Genomic DNA, 16,528 nt, shown 5'->3' with positions numbered 1-16,528 from the left:
AGATTGTTTTCCTGTGTTTTCTTCTGGAAATTTTAGTCTTGGGTGTGTCTTAAGGTTTAAAATACATTTCTGGTTAATTTTTAGAAATGGGATGAGGAGTAGGTTGATATTAATTTCTAGTATTTTATGAGGTGTTCCAATACCATACATTGAAAAGACTATCCTTCCTCCATTGAATTATCTTGACATCTATGTCTATGAACCATTGTCTATAGACAATTGTATGGGTCTATTTCTGGAGTCTCCATCTCGTTCCAGTGATCTATATGTCTGACCTTTCACCAAAACCATGCTTGTTAATTTCTGTAGAATTATAGTGAGATTTTAAATCACAAAGTGTGAGTTACCTACTTTGTCTTATTCAAAAGCACTTTTACTATTCTAGGTCCTTTCCTTTTTCATATATATTTTAGAATCAATCTGGTAATTCCCACACAAAATCCTCCTAGGGTTTTTGTTAGGATTTCACAGAGTCCCTAGATCGAGTTGAGGAGAACTGACATCTTAACATTGTCTTCCATCTGTAAACATGATAGAGCTCTCCATTTATTTCAATCCTCTTTGATTTTTCCCAACTGTGTTACGAGTTTCAGTGTTCAAATAATGCAACTGTCTTTTTAGTTTTATCCATAAATGTTTCATGTTAGTCAATGTTATTGTAAATGATGCTACTTTTTTTAAAATTTCAATTTCCAACTTTTCCTTGCTAATATATAGAAAGGGAGCAGATTTTTGTATCCTGAGTCTTTGCTAAACTCACTTATTAGTTCTTGTAGTTTTTCTATAGATTATTTTGGACTTTCTGTGTGGACAATATGTCTCCAAATAGGAAGAATTTTATTTTTTCTTGTTTAATCTATACCCCTTTTATTTCTTACTGCCTATTGTGCTGACTAGGAACTCCAGTATCATTTTGAACAGAAGTGATGAGAATGGGCATCCCTAACTTGTTCCAGAACTTGGGGGTAAAGAATTCAGTCTTTCACCGTCAAGCATCACATTAACTGTAGTTTTTTACAGATGTCCTTTAAGAGACTGGGGATGTTTCCTTCTATTCCTACATTCCTGAGAGTTTTATTATGAGTAAATGTTGACTTTAGTCAAATACTTTTTCTGTATCTATTGAGATGATAATATAGTTTCTGTTTTTTCATCTTTCGATACAGTAAATTACATTGATTGATTTTCAAATGTCAAAATAAATTTGCTTCTCACCACATCACAATGTATTATCTTTTTTATATATGGATGGATTTAATTTCCAAGTTTTGTTAAGGACTTCTGTGTCTATGCTCATAAAGGATGTACTCTGTAGTTCTGTTTTCTTGTTATGTCTTTTTCAATTACTAGTATCAGGATAACGCTGGCTTCATAAAATGCGTTCCGAACTTTTTCTCCTCCTCTATTTTCCGGAAAATTTAGGCTAGAATTAGTATTATTTCTTCCTAAAATGTTTAGTAGACTTCACCAATGAAACCATCAGGAATTGGAATTTTGGAGTTTGGACAGTTTTTAACTGAATTTAATTTCTTTAATGGGTACAGATATATCAGGTTATCTATTTCTTCTTGAGTAAACTTTGATAGTTTATGCCTCTGAGAGAAATTCTCCATTTCATTTCTTTGAAGGAACTTGTCCTTTTCATTAAGTTATCAAATTTTTTGGCATTAAGTTGTTCATAATATTCCCTTACTGTCCTCCTAAAGTCTGAATTTGCTGTAGTGATGTCCTCTTATTCCTAATATTAGCAATTTGTGTCTTTTCTCTTTATTTCTTTATCAGTTTGCCTAGAGATGTATAACATTTTTTTACCTTTTCAGAAAACCAGCTTTTGGGGTTTTGGCTTTCTGTATTGTTTGTCTTTTCTTGTCTTCATTATTTTCTTCCTTTTGCTTAGTTTGGGTTTGATTTGCTCTTCCTTCACTACTTTCTTTAGGTGAAGCTTATATTATTGTTTTGAAGTTTTTCTTGGTTTCTAATCCAAGCATTTAATGCTATAAATTTCCCTCTAATCACTGCTTTGGCTCTGTCCCATAAATCTTGATATGTTCTGCTTTTGTTTTCATTCAACTCAAAATATTTTCTAATTTCCCTTGTGACTTCCTCTTTGACACCTGAGTTATTTAGAAGGGTATTGTTTAATTTCCAAATATTGGGGGATTTTCTATATACCATTCCTTCATTCCTTTACTGATTTATAGTTTAATTCCACTGTGGTCTGAGAACCTACTTTGTCTAATTTCAATTCTTTTAAGTGAGTTAAGGTTTGTTTTATGGCCCTCATCTGCACTTGTAAAAACTACATCTTCTGCTGTTGTTGGGTGCAGTGTTCAAAAATGTCTATTAGACCAAATTGATTGGTAGTGTTAATGTCCTGTACCTCCTTACTGATTTTTTCTTTGTTTTTTGAATCAATTACTGAGGGAAGAGTGTTGATGTCTTCAAATGAATTGAAGATTGGTCTATTTCTCCTTTCAAGTCTATCATTTTTTGCTTCATGTATTTGGAAGCTGTGTTATTAGGTGAATGTATATTTAGTATTGTGATATCTTCTTGATGAATTGAACTCTTTACCATTATATAATGTCTATTTTTAACCCTGGTAATATTCCTTGCTTTGAAATATATTTTATTTGATTTTAACCCAGCCACTATAGCTCTCATGTGATTAAGATTTACATGATATATCTTTTTCAATCCTCTAAATTTAAACTATCTTTGTCTTTATATTTAAAGTGAGTTTCTTATAAATAGCATATAATTGGGTCTTGCTGTTTTACCAGCATTGTCTTTTAAATGTAGCATTTAGATGATTTCCTTTTAATATGATTGTTGATCTGGTTGTTTTAAAATCCACCATCTTGTTAGATGTATTTTGTTTGTCCAAATTTTTCTTTACTTTTTCTCTCTCTCTGCTTTCCTTGGATTAGCCAATTATTTTTTATAATTGTATTTCATCTCCGCTATTGGATTATTAGTCATACTTCTGTTTTTAGTGGTGGCCATAGGATTTAAAATATACATTTTTAACTTACCACAATCCATCTTTAAGTAATGCTATAACATTGTGTGAAAATCTTCCAGCAATATATTTCCAATTCCTCCCTCCCATTCTTTGTGTTATTTATTTATTTTTTATTTCATTTTTTAATTTTTTTGAGGAAGATTGGCCCTGAGCTAACATCTGTACCCACCTCGTCTACTTTACATGTGGGATGCCTGCCACAGCATGGCTTGATAAGTGGTACTTAGGTCTGGGCCCCAAGTGTGAACTGGTGAACCCTGGGCTGCCAAAGCGGAGTGCACGAACTTAACTGCTATGCCACTGGGCTGGCCCCTCTTTGTGTTATTTTTGTCAAACATATATTTTTACATATTTTAAACTTCTCACAATATGTTTTTATTATTTTTGCTTTAGCAGTCTATTACCCTCTAAAGTGATTAAATTTTTTCCTTTTTTGTTGGTGAGGAAGATTGGCTCTGAGCTAACATCCATTGCCATTCTTCCTCCTTTTGCTTGATGAAGAGTGTTGCTGAGCTAACATCTGTGCCAATCTTCCTCTATTTTGTATGTAGGATGCCTCCACAGCACGGCTTGATGAGCAATGTATTGGTCTGCACCTGGGATCAGAACCTGCGAACCCTGGGCAGCTAAAGTGGAACACGTGAACTTAACCACTATCCCACCAGGCCAGCCCCTAAAGTGATTAAATATTTTTAAATCTTTCAAATTTAACTTAGTTTTTATCATTATCTCTGCTCTTTATTTTTTGTGTAGATCCAAGTTTCCATTTGGTATTATAATCCTAGAGAACTTCCTCTTTATTTCTTGTAGTGTAAGCACATTGACAATAAATTCTCTGAGCTTTTTCTTGGCTGAAAATATCTTTATTTCACTTTCATTTTTGAAATATGTCTTCTCTGGGTATAGAATGCTGGGTTGACAGAGGTTTTTTTCTTTAAGTACTTTGGCTTCTGGCTTCTGACTTACACAATTTCTGACAAATATTCTGGTGTAATCCTTTTCTTATTCCTTTGTATGCAATGTTCTTTTTTTTTTTGCTCTAGCTTCTTTGAAAATTTTCTCTTTGTCTTTGGTCTACAGTAGTTTCAGTATAACACATCTAGGTGTGGTTTAGTTTTGTTGTATTTTGGTATTTATCCTTCTCATCATTCTTTGAGCTTTTGGATTTGTGGTTTGATCTCTTACTCGTTCGAGGGGAAGGAGAATTCTCAGACATTATCTCTTCAAATATGTCCCCTGTCTTCATCTCTCTCTGTTCTCCCTCTGGAATTATAATTATACACACATTAGACCACTTGATACTGTTGTGCAGACTTTGGATGCTCAGTTATGTTTGCTATTCATTCATTCTTTCCTCTTTGTCTTTCACTTTGGATATTTTCTGTTAACCTCTCTTCCACTTCAGTGTGTCTTCCCTCAGCTGTGTCCTGTCTAATGAGTCCATCAGATCAGCTCTTCATCTCCGATATCATGTTTTTCTTTCAGCATTCCCACTTGGCCTTTTCTTATACTTTCTATATGTTGCTAAATTCCCCAACTACTCATGCATATTGTCCACATTTTCTACTAGTTTTCTAACATGTTAATTATCATTATTTTAAAATCTCTTTCTTATACTTTGAACATCTGTGTCATATCTAATTCTGGTTCTGCTGATTGTTTTACCTTTTGACTATAGGCTGTTTATTCTTGCTATTTTTGTGTATGTTCTATACTTTTTTTTTATTATTGAATGTCAAACATTATGTAGAAGAATAGTAGAGACAGGGGTAGATAATATTTATACCTGGAAATGGATATCCATTTTCTACTATAAAGTGATTAGAATGGGGTTTTGAGCCAATCTAGTGAGGAATTGAGCTGAGTTTGGGTTTCATTATTGCTAACTAACATTAACTTCAGTATACCTCAGTTTTCATATTCCTCTAGCAGTAGACTGGTACGACTTTAGATTCAGAATGGGGGCTAGAGTGCCTAATAGTTCTCAGTGTCCCTGCTCTCCCATCAGCTTTCAGCAGAGCACAAAGGCCTACACCACACCAGGGTCTCCCTCCATGCGTTGTTCTTCCTCTAGCAGTAGATTGCTCTTGCTTGTTATTCAGCATCAGGCTCATGGAGAAGGGAGAGAAGTTCTCGCTTGTCCTGATAGAGCCTCAGTCTTAGGTAGGCTTTCTATACCTGAGCCTTCTCAGTATTCCTGCCTCTTTCATCCATGGCAATAAAATTCTACCTTATATCTGCAGTTGTACTTGGATAGGAGTTTTCTCATCTCCTCCAGTAATAGCAGCTCTCTACTTGTTATAAATACAGAATTTGGGGTCCAAGATGGATTCCTGCTGCTCCCCTAACTGTGGGGGGTTTTTGCTTCCATCTTTTCTCCAAAAGCAATGAATTTTTTCCTTTCTTTCTAAGAGATTGTTTCCTATCCTTCCTCCAGAAGCAGACAAGGTTTGCTTCTCCTTCTCCCATACAAGCAATACTTGAACTTGGAAGAGAGGATTTGCCGCCCTTTCCCGCCCAAGGTTTTCCTTCATAGGAGAGAAAGGTGCAGGAAACCTGATTCATGCTTGCCTCCTCTGCCACCCTGTCCTATAGCAGCCAATATCTCTTTCACACCTAAACTATTGAGGGAGACTCTCTCCGGTCTTCTTCCCTTCCCCCAGTTTTTCTCATGAGGACCCAGCAGAGGTCCATGCAGAAATACTTCCGAGTGAGTGTAACTACCTTTGTGTCTGGGACTCCATTTATTCCCAGAGGAGATCTTTCCAATGTGATGGTTTTTCTGATATGTCAATTTGACTAGGGTACGGTCCTCAGTATGTAACCAAACACTAATTTGGCTGTTGATGTAAAGGAAGCTTGCAGATATAAGTAAAATCCATAATCTATTAACTTAAATAAGGGGCAGTATCCTGGATAATAAGTGGGCTAATTTAACTGATTAGAAGGCTTAAAAGCCAGGCAGAGTCTCCCCCAAAAAAGAAGAAATTCTATTGTCACCAATGGCAGGATTTCCTTCTTTTTATGGCGATTCTATATTTATACATTTTCTTTATTCATTCATCCATCAACAGACACTTACGTTGTTTCCACATCTTGGCTATTGTGAATAATACAGCAATGAACACGGGAGTGCAGGTATCTCTTTGAGATGGTGATTTGATTTCCTTGACATATACACACAGAAGTGGGATTGCTTGGTCATATGGTAGTTCCATTTTTAATTTTTTAAGGAATCTCTATACTGTTTTCTATAATGGCTGTACCAATTTACATTCCCACCAACAGTTTACCAGGGTTCCCTTTTCTCCACATCCCATGGCATGTTTTATCTCTTGTCTATTTGATAATAGACATCCTATCAGGTGTGAAGTGATATCTCATTGTGGTTTTGATTAGCATTTCCCTGTTGATTAGAGATGTTGAGCAGCTATTCACATACCTGTCGGCCATTTGTATCTTCTTTGGAAAAATCTCTATTCAGGTCCTTTGGCCTACCATTTGTGACAACTTGGAATGAACTTGGAAGACATTGTGGTAAGTCAAATAAGCCAGACACACAAAGACAAATACTGTATGATCTCACTTATATGTGAAATCTGAAAGAGTCAAGCTCACAGAAGCAGACAGTGGAATGGTGGTTGCCAGGAGTTGAGGGTGATGAGATGTTGGTCAAGAGGTACAAACTTAGTTATAAGATGAATAACCTCTGGTGACCTAATATACAGTGGTGAGTATAGCTAATAATACCGCATTGTATACTTGAAATTTTCTAAGTGAGTAAAAAACAAAGTAACTATGTGAGGAGATGGCTGTGTTAATTAGCTTGATTGTGCTCATCACTTCACAATGTATAGGTCGATCAAATCACTTATATGTGATTTTATGTTTATATCTTAAATATAAACAATTTTTATTTGTCTGTTATACCTCAATAAAGCTGGGGAGGGGAGAAGAAATTCTGCCTGTGGACAGCAGCTTATGCCTGTGCCTGTAAGTTTCATGCTGACCACAATCTGCACTCCTGAAGGCCTGTATTATGGACTTGGAACTTTCTTAGCCGGCTACCACCATCACCTGATTCAAGTCTTTGTGATATATATACTATAGATAGATAGATAGATAGATGGATAGATAGATAATCTCCTACTTGTTCTCTTTCTTTGTTGATCCTTGGCTTATATAGTCCCTGACTGCAACAATCTTTACCTTCTAGTAGGAGGAGACAGATAATAAACATAAATATATCAAGAGGCGATAAATAATACAAAGAGAAGCTAAGTAAAGGCATAGACAAGACAGACTGCCTTAAACAGAGTGTCAAAAAAAAATTTTGATGATATGAACTTCGCATGGAAACTTGAATGAAGTAAGGAAGCAAGGCCTACATGTATTTGAGAGAAAAACATTTCTAGTCTAGAGATTAGCAAATGCAAAGCTCATGATGTGATGGAACACTTAGCCTGTTTGAGGAAGAGAAGAAAGATGGAAGGGCTGAAGTTCAGGCAGTGAGGGGAAAATAGAGGAGTTAAGGTCAGACAGGCTCCCGGGGCAGATCATGTACGATTGGAAGGTATAAGAGGCTTTGGGTCTTATTCTGAAGGACATAAGGCACTCTGTAGGGTTGTGAGTAGACACAGGTTGGAAGTACCCGGCTGCCATGTAGCAAACGGAACGTATGGCAGAAGAGTGGAAGCAGGCAGAGCAGTTGAGGAGCTATTATAATATTATATATTATAATATTCCAGTAAAAGGGCACTTTGGTCCAGAGTGACAGGAATGAAGACGGCAAGAAGTGGTCAGATTCTCAGTATATTCTGAAGGTAGAAATGAGGGGGTTGCTGAGGGATTTGGATGAGGGCGTGAGAAAAAGCACAGACAAGAATAACACTAAACTTTTGGGCCCGGGGCCTCACTCCCTTGGGAGGCTCTCCCTGACTCCCCAAGTCTGGATTAGGTGATACCCCATGGCTCTGCTCTTTAGACTGCAAAATAATCATCACGCCACCCCATGTTTGCTGTTAACTTTCTGTTATCCATTCAGGATTGCAGGCCTCTCCAGGCTAAGGACTGTTTACATCTTGTTCATGACCACATCCCTAGGACCTCCTGCAGTCTCCTGAAGGCTCAGAAACATGTATTGAATGAAGGACTGGGGTTTTTTTAATGTTTGCAGTTTACAATTAAGAAATATCATATTATAATTAAATTAATTTCAACTTATTTAGTATATAATACATTAAATATACTTCACTAAATTTTATTTTCATAAATTTGTTAACCATTTATAATTTCTTTATTTTCAGTATTCATTTTTTGCCCTGTCTTCTATATCTACTGAGGCTTTACTTTTTTTTTATTAATTTGGATAAAATGTTTTTATATTACAGATATTATCTCATCTGTGATATCTATAGAAATATTCCTTATGTAGTGTTTGTATTTCAATTTCGATATTTTTGATGTAGAGGGTAATTTTTAATTTCATTTTTACGAGGTCAGATTTATTGGTCATTTCTCTTAGACTTTTTTTAAAAGTCCCTTTACACCTACAGAGCAAACACATATAATTTACCCTATTCCTCAAGTTTACATGCTTTAATTTTTCTAAATTATCCCTTCTTTTATCCTGGGATTTATTTTGTATGTGAGAGAAAAGGATTTACTAAACTGATCTTTCTTTAAAAATGGAAAACAATTGAAAAGGACAATGAGCTCTAACCTGAGAACCTCCTTACCAATCTCGCAAGGCCAAGAGTTGTATGTTGTGTGTGTTATTTTTAAATGGTAACTAATGTCTTTATTGTTTCCAAAACAATACAAGCTGTCCCTGAAGGCAATATCAAAATATGGAACAGCAGCATTCTGTATTTTAAAAGATGTATCAATACATATCAGATGTTTATTTGAATTGGTTTACTGAGCTAACGCTACTGAAAGATATAGCGTTTAAGCACAAACAGTACTTTACTTTTTCCAAATGACCTTTCCAGTTCCCAAGGACTCCCAAATGGATATAGCTAAAAGCAGGAACTTTATTTTGGTTGAACCATGCTTTGGAATGAGGCCATTTCTAGGCATTCTTATGTGTTCAACAAAGGCTATCTTGATATAACTGTGCTCATTCTACTTGTGACCTAAATAAGGCTTAATCCAATTCTTTAATAGCATAGCACTAGCCCACCGACATGTTCTTAATTTAGCACGGCCACAGATAATTGAACAAATTTTCTTAACTTTTTGCTCTCTGACAAAATTAAGCACAAAAAAGGCATGTGATCATGGGGACTAAAAATACACAAACACAAAAAAATTTTTCAAACCTTAAAAACTCATACTAAATTTGAGGTCAAAAGTTGACTACTATACCAAATATAGGACTTTACACACTGTCCAGGGTCCTAAATCCCTAGGTTTATAGAAATCCCAAATACAACATATTTTCTCTTATTAAAATTTTCTATTTCTAATACTGTTAAATTTTTACTGTAATAAAAATATAAAGATGCGTAAAGCTAGTTTATAAGATCAGAAAGTTTTCAAGTATCACAATATTTCAAAATCCAACTCCAGGTTTTGGTTTTAAAAAAATCAAATCCTAATTAACTTATCCCAATTTTTATCAAAATGAAAACATTTACTGAGGAAGAGAAGCGACTGGGAAATATGCTGGAATTTCACCTTTGTCACTTGCATTTAAATCAAGTAAAAGAGTGTCCATGTGGCTTTCAAAGGTACAAATAAAACATGTTAAGAATTTTAGCTGACTTCTTAAAAGACTGGATTTCTTCTTATATATTATTAACTTTTGAACCATAAATCTACCTTCCATCTTAGAATCTTGGCATCAGGGCACTCAGCAAAAGTTTAAATGTTCTCACTTAGAGAATATTTTTTGGTAAAAGATGTGAGGAATGTTACATGACTGTCAAGTGACCAAGTAAATCATCTGAGGATTCCATCTTGTACATTTCATAATTGTGTACCTTTGCATTTGGTTCAATACCCAAATATCCAAACCAAACCAAAGGCTTAAAATTAATGCATATATTTCATCTCAGAGATGATAGAATATGAGTATTTAAGCTAAATAATATTTGATAAAAGCACTTTATTTGAAATATTAAGTAAAAAACAAATTTGACCATGTAAAATATTTTTTCATAAAAACACTTTATTTGAGGGGCTGGCCCCATGGTGTAGTCGTTGAGTTTGGTGCACTCCCCTTTGCTGGCCTGGGTTCATGGGTTCATATCACAGGCAAGGACATACATCACTCATCAGCCATGCTGTAGTAGTGTCCCACATAAAAATGGAGGAAGACTGGTGCAGATGTTAGCTCAGACCTAATCTTCTTCGAGCAAAAAAAGAGGAAGATGGGCAACAGATATTAGCTCAGGGAAAATCTTCCTCAGCAAAAAAAAAGCACACTTTATTTGAATATTTAAATAAAAAACAAGTTTGACCATGTGTTAGAAGTAATAATTTAGGCAATAGTTCAAAAAGGTCCTTGTTGTTCAAAGCAAAAACAGCATGATTTATAAGGATAGATTACAAACTCTACATGTCACCACAGCACATCAGGTGTTTTTACTGAATACATTTCCTTTTCATGTATGCGCTAGAAAAGAAGAGTTCTTTTCCTTGCCAAGTTTGAGCATTTGGCTTTACAATCATAATCATATTCAGGTCATCAATAGGGACTATGCAGTGAAAGTCAAATTGCGTTATGGTGCATTTTAAGTGGTTTATTTAAATGCTTCTTCTGGTGGGCTAATAATATCTTTTGAATCTAAAAAATGAGTCATTTTAACAATGAGTTAAAAAATGTACACAAGTGTCCAGAATTCTGATCGCTTCTATAACATCTGAGTGTAATGAACATTTTAAATCACTTTTAATTGCCCACATCCAGGTTCTCCTCTCACTCTCAAGCTGAAACACTTACAATAAATTTGAGGGACTAATAATTTTAAATCATTGTGTACTGCCCATGCTCGGAACCGATCACTTCCAAATTTGAGGGCATATAAAAATTTGAAGAGCTCCAATTATTTTAAATCACCATGTGCAGCATGGAGAGAGATGTGAAATTGTTGTAGTGCCTCGCATTTTTTTAAGCGCTTCAGTTTGGAAGGGAGTCAAGCAGCATTCCAGCATTGAGGCACAAGACGCATTGGCCTCGTTTGACATCCTAACACTCATCAAAACTAGAAATTTCTACCTGAAAGTCACAGAACTGGGTTTTTTTCAATTTCACATTTTGAAAGGTGGGTCTCTTTTTAAACCCTAATAAACACCCTTTTCCAAGTAGGAAACAGTAAAGTGAGAAATGTGGTGGTTAGTAGATCAGCCAAGGGAGAAAGATCCAAATAGTATTTACAAAGAATGGTTTTCCTTCAACTTAAGGCAATGCCATAGATAAAAGAGACACAAAGCTAAAGAAATGCAAGAAAGTTCTAAAAGAACAGCAGGCAAATTCATACACTCCTACAGCCGAATTTTCATCATAGTGGCATTTCCCTCACCGTGTTTTTCCTTGACTCAATTTGCCCAGCAAAGCTAACTTTCTGGTCCCTTCTCGGATGAATGATTATACGGCATTATGTTTTACCAACACTCTTGCGCCACTTTCTCTGTATTCTCTTTGTTTGGTTGTGGGAGAGGGTGAGCACTTTGACATTTTATACAGCTCAGAGTTCACTTTCGACATCCAAATCCTTAAAGAACCCCAAAATTATATCAGCACAATCAGGCTATTTAAAAATGGCCTTTCTTCAGCATTTTCCATCTTTTCATCTAAATAAAAAGTTATGGTCTCCTTTGTTGCCTTTGGGTTTTCACGTATTTGGGGCCTGGCACTGCCCAGAGACAGGATACTCCTCATAATTCTGCGTCAGTGAAAACAAAATGTCCGGTAGTTGGTATGAGGAAAAAAAAGGGTAAAGGAAAAAAATGAAAGAAAAAGAGCCCGAAGGCACTGGAATAATTAAGCAAATGCAGTGACAGCTGTGGCAGGTCCTGGGCAGCACTGGCTCCACTGAGCTGAATTAATGACATCAACAGCCCAGTATCTCCATTAACATTTGATCATTAATTATTACCCTCTGACAGTAAGAGCCTAAACCTTCTTAGGAGTGGCCTGTTATTAATCTACCTTACCTGCCTTGAGCAGGGCCTGCTCACGCACCTCAGTGCAGTTGGTGGGCTGGTTTTCCTTTCTTATTTTTTTAAACCTCAACTATTGCTTCATTTACTGGGGTAAATGGTGATGAACATCGAATTACAAAGTCTGCTTTGGATTGCTGAGTTACGTTTTTCCGTCTGAGACATCCTAATCCGCCTGGAGTTGTCGCGCTGAGTTTCTCTGTCAAGTTCAGAAGGGTCAGGAGACAGGCTACCTGAAGAGTTGCCCGAGGCGCAAAGAAGTAAATCATTCACCATTGTCCCTTCAGCCAGCCCTGCGGGGCCCGGAGTCCCTCAGATCTCCTCAGAATCTTATTCTCGGCACTGTGCTCACTGGGCATAACTGTCTTTTCAGTTCTAAAATGTTTCACTTAAAACACTAACCAAAACATAGAGAAGTTCAATTTTATGTATATATCATCAAATAATCACCTCATCAATTCTGATAAGCCTTCAGACAAGTCACATTGTCTCTGTTTTCCAATGAAAATTATTTGAGTTTTATCTTTTATAAATTAAAGATTCATTGTGTATTTATATCTAAATGTTTCTGGTGAACCTTTAAAACTTGTCAGAGACTTGGCAATTTAATATGCATGCACACACACACCCCCCACACATAATTTATAAAATTGTAGGAGGACGAAGCATCCAAAAAAAAAAAATCCCAAATGGTCTGTTAATGTTTAACAATACTTCAATTTCTCTTCAACGAGGACCTGTCCTTACCGTGTGACGGTGTATGTCCGTCACTGGTGAGGAAAAATAAATTGGGAAAGGCAAACAGAAGCTCATGTGTTAAGTACTCTCCTCACAGCAGCAGACCTTACAGTATTAGAGTGATAATTAACCTTCACCAAAGAAGACTTCATAGAAGTCCAATACATTAATTTGCTGATTGTTCTTCTCCTGCTAGAGACATAATCCAGAGTTCACTTCCTAGTCATAAACATAGACACAATACAACTTAATAGAGTGCCTGCTCCAGCTAATGGCCCTGAATGGACTGAGAAAATCCCAGGGCTTTTAGCACCGTATAGTATATTCCCCAGCATACGGAGGGAATTTATGCATCTCTCCTCTTCCGCAAGGAAACAATGGTAGAATCAGACCTGACCAAAAGTTTCCGTCAGTTCCGTTTTCTGTAGGTCAGCGATCTTGGCTCCCAGGTGGTAGGCATTTCTAGGTCTATCTAAGAGGATCGTGAGAAATAAATAAATCCCATGCTCACCAATTAGCCCCCAAAGAGCCTTCCTCCCACTTAGGGACAGATCTCTGTTCTATTTACTAGCTCATCGAGTAGTCCTCCATGAGGACTCTCTTGGGTCCTCTGGTCAATTCACATGATTCCCCAGGTCTCTTTGTTGGAGACCTTTACTCAGAAGTCACCTAAGATGCAGAACATGTGGAATGAAGCCTTTGATTAATACAAGTTCTTGGTTATCCAGTACAATAAAATTATAAAGTGAAAGAAAGAGTAATTTAAACTCTGTGGACTTCAGTTCTCTCCCCTGTAAAAGTGGTAGAAAAAAATAAACAGCATGGTTCCTTGCAAGTCTACAGTTGAGATTTTTGTGGAAACATGTTTGTTTGCACAGCTAAAGCCAGAGTGGTGAAGGAAGAACCTAGAAGGAAGGACAAAGTAACCAGGACTAAATTCCACGTACTAAAACCAGAAAAAAAAACTGAATAGGGGTCAGCCTGGTGGTATAGTGGTTAATTTTGTGTTCTCTGCTTCAGCGGCCCAGGGTTCACAGGTTCTGATCCCAGACATGTACCTACACAGCACTCATCAAGCCATGCTGTGGCAGCATCCCACAAAAAATAAAAAAATATAGAGGAAGATTGGCACAGATGTTAGCTCCGGGCCGATCTTCCTCACCAAAAATAAATAAATAAATAAATAAAAAATTTTAAAAACTGAATATCTTTGATGTACAAAGCCAATTTTGTAATGAAGGAAAAAAATAAATCAACGCAACCTATCTATGTACCATTTTCTTTTAGCCTTGTGGGAATTATCATCATATGGCATCAATCTTTCCCATCCGTTGACCAGTTAGCTCTGTTCCCTAAGACTTTCACTCTACATATGTTGTATTTGTTCCTAGGACTTAGTTCAGTTTCACTTCATTTTGGCAATATGCTGACTGCTCCTATAACCACCCCAACCAACGGGCCCAACTCATCCACCATAGATTGCTCTGGTCTCATAGACTCAGGTGTGCTCAACACTTTTACAACATTCTTGTGACTTCACTCAAGTCCTCTCTTTTAATATCAGCTTAAATAGATTTGAACCTAAAAAAATATTTTTAAAAGTCTCTTGTTTCCCTCTAGCTTTCTTCCATAACAATAACATTGCTGGCCTGGATTCTTAAAACTTGTATCAAATTCTCTCTAGCTGATTGTAGATAGTACCTGTTCCACTGCATACTAATTTTCTCTACCCAATATCATTTGTTTTAGATTTTCCATATAGTGTTCCTGACTCATAAGTCACCTTGTTCACTTCAGGATCTCTAGCTATGAATACTGGCTTCCAACAATCCTGCCACCATATACAATCAGTTCATATTTGAAAACACTCAGTAAAAAGGAAATGAATGAACACAAAGCACTAATGCGCCATCTTCATGATGCTTACAACAAAAGGAGCCACATTTTCCATGGGTGATCTATAAAGAAAAAACCACTATGTTAAACATTCTCCTATAGATCCTTATTAAATATTTTCCTGAATTTTCTTCATCTTATGCCACATTCACAATGACTCTTTAAAGAATTAAAATCTTGCATTTTGATTACCTCTTTTTTACATTTAGCAAAAGATTACAGAGCAGATATTGTTTGACATTGAATTTCTGTTAACATGTCCTCCACTGGAGCATAGTTGTACACATTGTTTCAGAGCTAACATAATGGGGAATATTTTCAAAGAGGGCTGTGTTTCAAGCCAGATGGTTTATCTGCCGAAACAATTCTCCCAGTAGAGAAATAGTGGCTGCACAGTTGCAGTAGTGTTCATAAGCCTAGTGCAGTAGATTCATTTGGCACCCACATTTTGGAGTCAAACAAAAGTGTGGTTTGTGTGAATCTCAGACTCAGACGTTCATAAGTGAAAAGGAGTTTTCTGCAACTGCACATTGTGCTTTATTGTAAAGACAGGAGTGTGTTTATATCAGAAACACAATATGTAAATATGATATAACTTTTAAATTTATATTAATACTTTCACCCACACGATGCAAGAGGACAATTCTAGAATAACTGCTTCAGAGGTTATCACAGTCTGGTCCAAAGAGAGCCGAGTTACCACACTTGTGTGGAAAGCAAATGTATTACCAAAATTCAGGTCCACTATATCTATTAAAGTTTGAAAAAACAAAAAAGACTAGACATGTATTATATGTCGGGCTTTTGGCAAAGATCAACTGTCACCTAATGAACATTCAAGAATGACACAAAGTGTTCTATCAATGTTGCCACGCACGGCTCTTCCCGCCTTCTCAGAGAGCTCTTGTTCTAAAACCTTGTGATTTTCAAGCGCCCCTTAAAAGAAGCATTGGTGGCTCATGCTGTTGGCTTCTGTGCCCAACAATGCTTTTCAGGGGTATTGCTATGCACACTGGGAATCTCACCCTTCTTTGTCATAGGAACAGCCACTTCCCTGTATATTAATGCTGCCCACATTTTAAAAATAAAGCAGAGGAGTTAGAGGATTCCAAGAGGGGGTTACCATGCTCTGAAACGTCTCAAGCATGTAGAGGGATGGGAAAATCCCTGAGATTCCAGAGATTAAAAAAAAATAGCGCATGGGAGGCTCTAAATAAAGAATTGCCTGGGTATGTTGGGGAAGTTGGCACCAGCCTTGCAGCTCTTTCCCTCAGAGACTGTTTTTGCTTGAGTTAGCGAGCGAGTGAGCGAGCACGAGAACGTATGTGCATGTATGTGCCCTTTTATGTTTCGAGAATTCAATGAACGTTAATGACATTTTGATTTCGTAGAGAGTAAGATACCTTTTAAAAAATGTATTCTTTTCCCCTGAATTATTTTTATCCACAATATATCTCATATCTTAATAATATTATTTAAACAAACTATGCTATCCGCTCCAAAACTTCAGGATGAAAGAAGACAGCGTTGCTTTTTTTTTTAACAAAGCAGTGAAAATAAGATTAGAACTATGATCTCCACGAAGTGAGTTTACACTTTCTTTACACACAAAACATACGCACACGCACATACACACACAATTTATGTCCCATGATAACTCTCAAGCAGGAGGAGCAAAAATAAAGGTAAATACTAGAAGCT

General features: G+C 36.5%; 1 long non-coding RNA gene across 1 annotated transcript in view; it reads right to left on the bottom strand.

Annotated features, from left to right (window-relative positions):
- Positions 1–10,178: 10,178 nt before the first annotated feature.
- Positions 10,179–16,528, bottom strand: part of LOC102148751 (uncharacterized) — a 57,149-nt gene continuing 50,799 nt past the window's right edge. Inside the window, exon 4 of the long non-coding RNA XR_288710.3 lies at positions 10,179–10,379. This is a non-coding gene — a long non-coding RNA (uncharacterized lncRNA). The remainder of the gene's footprint in view (positions 10,380–16,528) is intronic.

This window comes from Equus caballus, chromosome 18 (assembly GCF_041296265.1).
Source record: "Equus caballus isolate H_3958 breed thoroughbred chromosome 18, TB-T2T, whole genome shotgun sequence".
Lineage (NCBI taxonomy): Eukaryota > Metazoa > Chordata > Mammalia > Perissodactyla > Equidae > Equus > Equus caballus.
Note: the sequence above shows the minus strand (reverse complement) of the source record. Positions and strands in the feature narration are given on the sequence as shown.